Source organism: Pleuronectes platessa, chromosome 12 (assembly GCF_947347685.1).
Source record: "Pleuronectes platessa chromosome 12, fPlePla1.1, whole genome shotgun sequence".
In the NCBI taxonomy this organism is placed as follows: domain Eukaryota; kingdom Metazoa; phylum Chordata; class Actinopteri; order Pleuronectiformes; family Pleuronectidae; genus Pleuronectes; species Pleuronectes platessa.
Genome location: NC_070637.1, coordinates 15,415,652 through 15,422,870, shown reverse-complemented (window position 1 = coordinate 15,422,870; position 7,219 = coordinate 15,415,652). Strand labels below are relative to the sequence as shown.

At 46.0% G+C, this 7,219-nt stretch overlaps 1 long non-coding RNA gene across 1 annotated transcript; it reads left to right on the top strand.

Moving 5' to 3' along the window:
* The first annotated feature begins 5,270 nt into the window (after nucleotides 1-5,270).
* On the top strand, nucleotides 5,271-5,886 carry LOC128453549 (uncharacterized). Its single transcript, XR_008341518.1, has 2 exons — nucleotides 5,271-5,545; nucleotides 5,836-5,886. It is a non-coding gene; the product is annotated as an uncharacterized LOC128453549 (long non-coding RNA).
* The last annotated feature ends 1,333 nt before the right edge of the window (nucleotides 5,887-7,219 follow it).

The following is a 7,219-nucleotide window of genomic DNA, read 5'->3' as shown; positions in this document are numbered from 1 at the left end:
GGAAGGAGGTCAAACAGGAACGTAACCTGTCAAAGCATCACCCTCAACCACAAGCTATGCCACTTCTGAACAAAGAAGATACCACTGCAGCCCTCGTGAAAGTGTTTGCAGACTCCATCAGCGCGAGTCGTCTTCCCATACCTGAACCATCAATGTTCAACGGCGATCCACTCAGATTCAACGACTGGAAGGTTTCATTTAAGACACTTATTGACCGGAAAAACATACCAGGTGACGAGAAGATATATTACTTGCGAAGGTATGTGGGTGGAGTTGCAAAAAGGGCCATAGAGAGTAATTTCCTTCTAGGCACAGAGTCCGCCTATTGCGCAGCGTGGACCATCTTAGAAGAGAGATATGGCAATCCATTCCTCATAGCCAAAGCCTACAGAGACAAGCTTGATTCATGGCCCAAGATAAGCTCCAAAGGAAGCTCAGAACTCCGAGAACTTGCTGACTTCCTCCGTGGCTGTGAAGCCGCCATGTCTCAGATTGAGGGTCTTGAGATACTCAATGACTGCAATGAAAATCAGAAAATGCTTGCTAAACTTCCAGACTGGCTGAGCTCAAGATGGAATAGGAAGGTTATGGAAGAGGAAGAACATAGTCGCAGGTACCCAAGCTTCAGTCAGTTTGTCATGTTCGTTACACGTGAAGCAAAAATCGCTTGCAACCCGATATCATCCCTCCACGCTCTAAAACCAGTTGAATGTGAGAAGAGCAAGGATCCAAGGAACAGAGGTCCTGGAGCAAAGGTATTGGCGACAAATTCAGACGAAAAGGCTGCCGCCACAAGCTGTGTGTTCTGTGAAAGGACAGGGCACAGTCTTCACCAGTGTTATAAATTCAAAGATGAAACCGTCCCTGACCGGGTCAAGTTTGTGCAAGAAAATAAGTTGTGCTTTGGCTGTCTGAAGTCTGGCCACCGCTCAAAGGACTGCGAAAACAGAATGATCTGCAAAACGTGTGAGAAAAAACACCCGACTTGCCTCCATGATAATCGCACCAAGGAAGGAAGGAGGTCAACAATGCCTGATGCAGCAAGAGACATGTCAAATGGACGCAAAATTGAACGGTCACAGGATAGGGCAACAAGAACCTCACTTGAAGCAACATCCAATAGAGTCCTCCAGCATGTCAAAGGCACTCATACATCCACCATCATCCCACTGTGGGTGTCGGCCTCAAGTGAGCCTGATCGTGAAGTTCTTGTGTATGCACTTCTTGATACACAGAGTGACACAACCTTTCTCCTGGACGACACTGCAAAGGCTCTACATGCGAAGAACGAACCAGTTCAGCTAAAACTCTCAACAATGGCTTCAAGAAACACTGTTGTGTCCTGTAGGAAACTGACTGGTCTGCAAGTAAGAGGAATGCATTCGGACAAGATAATTCCCCTGCCAGTGACCTATACAAGAGAATTCATACCTGCAAACAGAGATCATATTCCCACACCAGAGACGGCGAAAGCATGGCCACATCTCGAACACATCGCAGATGAGATAGCTCCGCACCAAAGCTGCGACGTAGGCTTGCTAATTGGCTACAACTGTACTCAAGCACTCGTCCCAAGACAAGTGGTTTCTGGGGAAGAAAATCAGCCCTTTGCACTGAGAACTGACTTGGGCTGGAGTGTAGTTGGCTACGGCAACCTATCACTCGACTATGGAGACGCGATTGGAGTGAGTCACCAGGTCATCGTTAAGCAAGTGATACCAGGTAATCCATCCTTTTCAAACCTCACAAGCGAAGTGCACTACGTATGTAGAACACAAATCCAGGAAGTTGTCTCGCCTTCAGCTGTCATCAAGGTGCTGGAATCTGACTTTGTGGAAAAAGCTTCAGAGGACGGCAACATATCTCAAGAAGACCTCAGATTCCTGTCAAGGATGGAAAAAGGCATCAGGCTCAAGGAGGATGGTCATTACGAAATGCCACTGCCATTCAAGAAAGACAGACCTAACTTACCAGATAACAAGATATGTGCTATCCACCGTCTCAGATGCCTAGAAAGGAAGCTGAAGAGAAACAAGCAGTACTACCAAGACTACAAGACCTTCATGGACGAGACCATAACCCGTGGAGATGCAGAAAAGGTCCCACAAGAAGATATCAGCAAAGCCCCAGCATGGTACATTCCCCACCACGGGGTGTATCATCCGCAAAAGCCTGGGAAAATTCGAGTCGTCTTTGACTGCTCTGCAAGATTTAAAGAGACATGCCTGAATGATCATCTCCTGACAGGCCCAGAGTTGACAAACACCTTGATCGGAGTCCTCTGTCGGTTTCGTCGAGGTCCTGTGGCAATCATGTGCGATATTGAGCGCATGTTTCACCAGTTCCACGTGAATGCAGAAGATCAAGATTACCTACGTTTCCTATGGTGGGAGAATGGAAATCTCGAAGCAGAACCCTCCATCTACCGGATGAAAGTCCACCTGTTTGGTGCAGCCTCCTCACCTGGCTGCGCCAACTTTGGACTCAAACACCTCGCTGCTGAAGGACGTGGACGCTTCAGTGAAGACACCATCCGCTTCATCCAGAATAATTTCTATGTTGATGATGGGTTGGCAAGTGTAACATCTGAAAGGCAAGCGATCCAACTAGTGAAAGAGGCAAGAGAACTATGTAGCACAGGCAAACTCCGGCTGCATAAGTTCATCTCTACCAGCAAGGAAGTCCTAGCCACAATCCCTAAAGAGGAATGTGCTAAAGTTGCCAAGGACTTGGACATGGCACTCGGAGAGCAACACATGGATAGAGCACTCGGTGTTCAGTGGTGCGTGTCTTCTGACCAGTTCCAGTTCAGAGTGCTTGTCAAAGAAAATCCATTTACCCAAAGAGGAGTCTTGTCCACGGTTGCCTCAGTATATGACCCGCTTGGGTTCGTGGCACCCTTCATCCTGGTTGGAAAGCAGATACTGCAGCAGATGTGTCGTGACAAGCTCAGTTGGGATGACCCCTTGCCTGATGACCTTCGACCCTTGTGGGAATATTGGCTCAAAGACCTGAAAAACCTGGCTGGTGTGAAGATCCAGAGATGCTACACTCCACCAAGCTTCAACGTCCAGCACTATGAGCTCCACCATTTTTCGGACGCCAGTGTGTCAGGCTACGGAGAGTGCTCATACCTCAGAGCGGTCAGTACATCAGGTGAAGTCCACTGTACCTTAGTCATGGGAAAGTCAAGAGTCACCCCTTCTAAGGTCACGACCATACCAAGACTAGAGCTGTCAGCAGCAGTGGTAGCTGTCCGCATCAGTGACCTGCTCAAGAAAGAGCTCGAAGTAGAATGCCTACAAGAAGTATTTTGGACTGATTCTATGGTTGTACTTGGATACATCAGTAATGAAGCCAGAAGATTTCATGTGTTCGTAGCAAACCGTGTAGAACGCATCAAGCGAAGCACAGAGTCAGCGCAGTGGAGGTATGTGACTACTGAGGAGAACCCAGCAGATCACGCCTCAAGAGGTCTCACGGCAGAACAGCTTGTAGCCTCTAACTGGTTCACAGGCCCAGCCTTTCTGTGGCAGAAAGAGCTACCAAGTGGAGATGTAAAGGTGGGAGATATCTCAATTAGTGACCCAGAGCTCAAGAAGGCCCAGGTTCATGATACTCAGGCAAAGGAGGTGAGGTCGCTTTTAGATCGCCTACACAAGTTCTCAGACTGGTTAAGAGTGGTAAAAGCTATTGCCAGGCTCCAGCGCCGTGCAAAGGAGGTCAAAGGTCTCAAGCCGAAGTCCTGTGAAGCCAGCAGTCTAGAGGAAAGAAGAGAAGCAGAGATGACCATAATCAAGATGGTTCAACATGCAACCCTATCTCAAGAAGTCCAGTGCCTCCAGCATCACAAGGAGATAGGTCGCAAGTCCAAGTTGAACAAGCTAAGTCCATTCCTGGATAAAAAAGGAATCATCAGAGTGGGAGGCCGCTTAACTCATGCTGCCCTACATCCACATGTGAAGCATCCAGCAGTTCTTACAAAGGACAGTCATGTGTCAGCATTGTTGGTCAAGCACTATCACGAGAGAGTGCACCATCAGGGCCGAGGAATGACTATGAACGAGCTCCGCTCGAATGGCATATGGATCCTTGGATGCAGCAAGACAGTGTCATCCCATATTTACAAGTGCACTAAGTGCAGGAAGTTCAGAAGAGGCACTGAACAACAAAAGATGGCAGACCTCCCGGAAGATAGGATGGACACTACTCCTCCGTTCACTTACTGCGGGATGGACTGCTTTGGACCATTCCACATCAAAGAAGGAAGGAAAGAGCTAAAGCGTTACGGGCTATTACTTACCTGCATGTGTTCTAGAGCAGTACACATAGAGATGCTTGATAGCATGACCACCGATGCCTTCATTAACGCTCTGCGCTCCTTCATCGCTATTCGGGGAATGGTACGGCAGATAAGATGTGATAGAGGGACAAACTTCGCTGGTGCAAGGCGTGAGTTTGATGAGGCATTGAGAGAGATGGATCAAGAGGAGCTCAAGGAACTGGGATGTGAGTTCATCATGAACACCCCAGCTTCAAGTCACATGGGTGGTGTCTGGGAAAGACAAATCCGCACCATCAGGAGTGTTTTGACGTCTATTCTAGAACAGTCAGCCAAACAACTTGACTGTTCCTCTCTACGAACATTCTTATACGAAGTCATGGCGATCGTGAATAGTCGACCTCTGACTACTGATAACCTGAATGATTCATCTAGTCCAGAGCCTTTGACACCGAACCACATACTGACCATGAAGTCTACGATTATATCCCCTCCTCCTGGAAAGTTCGTTAAGGAAGATATTTACATCCGCAAGAGATGGCGTCGGGTTCAACTCCTAGCCAACAACTTCTGGTCACGATGGAAGAAGGAGTACCTCTTAAATCTCCAGCACAGACAGAAGTGGGTCAAAGACTGCAGAAACGCGAAGGTTGATGACATCGTTCTACTAAAGGATGAGCTGACGCCGAGAAACCAGTGGAAGTTAGCTAAGATTATCGAAGTCTATCCCGGGAAGGATGAGAGAGTAAGGAAGCTCAAGCTGCTCATCGGCGACTCAACTCTGGATGTAATGGGAAGGCGCACCTCCAAGCCGGTTCACCTCGAGAGACCCATTCATAAAACAGTCACACTGTTGGAAGCAGACTGAAGACCACAGGGTTTTAAGCCTACTCTGTTTATTAGTGACCAAATTTACTTTATTTGATGTTTTATATGCAGTATATGTCCTTAAGATGTTTAAGTAATCACAGGTGATTGGTGGGAGTGTAACTGCTGCACATTGGCAGTTTGTTTAGTTGGTTAACCTCCCGTTTTTGGTTCCTACTGGTTATAATGGCACTGGGGCGGAACTAATTGCCGCCGTCATATGTTTCCTACACCACACCTTTAAGCGACGTACCTAGCCAAACAGCGCGAAAGAAGCAGCACAATCAATAAGCTATAAATTAAAGTTAAAAGTAAAAGCACATAAGAAGAAGAAGAAAAAACTATAAAGGACAAGCAATAAGATAAGATTCCCTCAAGTAGTAAGCAGTGGACGAGGTATGTTTATCATTTATTTATATCTAAGAAGAATGTGAACGATTTTATTGTGTTGCTTTCAATTGCATGGTTGTGCGTGATAGTGATTCGCATACTATGTAAAGTTGTGAATATGTTTATGTAAGTTAAGTTTGTAAATGTGCAAGTTAATATTGAGCTGCGGGCTGTATGTGAGGTGTGTGTGAAGTGTTTTTTGGTGTAATGTAACACCTGTTGTGCTGCTGTAAAAACGGACATTTGCATATTGTGAATTTGTATTTATTTTCATTTATTTTTCTCTCTAAACCCAGTTCTCACGGGTTGGTTCGACCTGGAAATAAAACCCCGTTTTCTAACAAAGACCTCTGGCCTCGTGTGAACTACTTGGGAGCTACACTGTTGCATTGAATCCTTGTGTTTTGACATGTGTGGCTTTTACTAAGTGTGGTGTTACAATTCACTGGATTTATTGATGTCTGTTGCAACGATGTCCTGAAGCCTGGCCCTCATTACCTATATACTTATATACTTCTGCCCTTCTGTCTTCACGTTTAGACTTAAAAATGGTCCTTGGCTAAAGTTAATTCATCATTAACTGTAACATGAACCTAAGAGGACACCAGGAATGCAGCGTCAGTCTGAATAATGAAGCATAGCAAAATGTGAATCCCTTATGAGAGACTACCAAACGGACCCACCAGCCGACTGTGCCAGTTGTGGCTCCACTGTTTCCCATGATACACTGCTGTAGAGAATTAGGCTGCAGTGGGGAGATACAGCTCCTGTCATCACTTAAGAGAACAAGTTGGGGAGGAGAAATTCTTCCCACCACTGTCAAGGATATCAAGGATACAAGATGATCATTAACTAACACACACACACACACACACATACTCACCCACACAGCAGTTCCTTTGTGAGAAAAAGCTGCAACAGTGGGAGAAAACAGCTGTTTGGACTATCAGCATGTGGTGTTACTGTAAGCCTGCAGAGGATGCACAAGGACAACATGGAGACTGGTGCAGCTATAGTTTGTGTGAGTTGTGCTCCTTCTCACTTCTTGTGCAATAAAATAAACATCATGGAGGATTTAAACTGTATAGAAAGCTGCTCCATTGTGTTTGGGGTGAGTTTCCAATGCTAGTAAGACATGTAATAACACTACCATGACAGAGAAACTGATTTTTTATTACATGAACAGACAAAGTGTGATGAAATAAAAACAATATGGAATCAGTGGGAGTCTATAGTTAGGTTATGTGTACTGTGTGTCAAGCATGGACTGTGTTACGTCTCTCTGCAAGTGAAGCCTCTCAATCACCACCTGGTGGCTGGCTGTTGTACAGCTCATAAACCCTGCCTTCTCCATGTTATTGGATGGGACATTGGCCAAACTAAAAATGAAGCGTATATGTCCTTTCTGTTCTTTTAGGTAGTTCTTATCACACTAATCGTCCAGTGCTTGTTAAGTTTTTCCAATAGTTAATTTTTTTTGTGTCCGTTACTCTTTGTGCGGCCATGATTGGGTGTGGTCAAGATTGACAGCTGAGACTGACTCCTGATTGGTCGAGCATTCGTATCAGCAGGACCTTGATGGTGCTGCTCTACACCCCGATCACCACCGTGGGGGCTCTGGCTCCAAATGTGCAGGATTGTAGCACAAGTGAAATTTGGCTTCATTCCTGAATAGTGGGA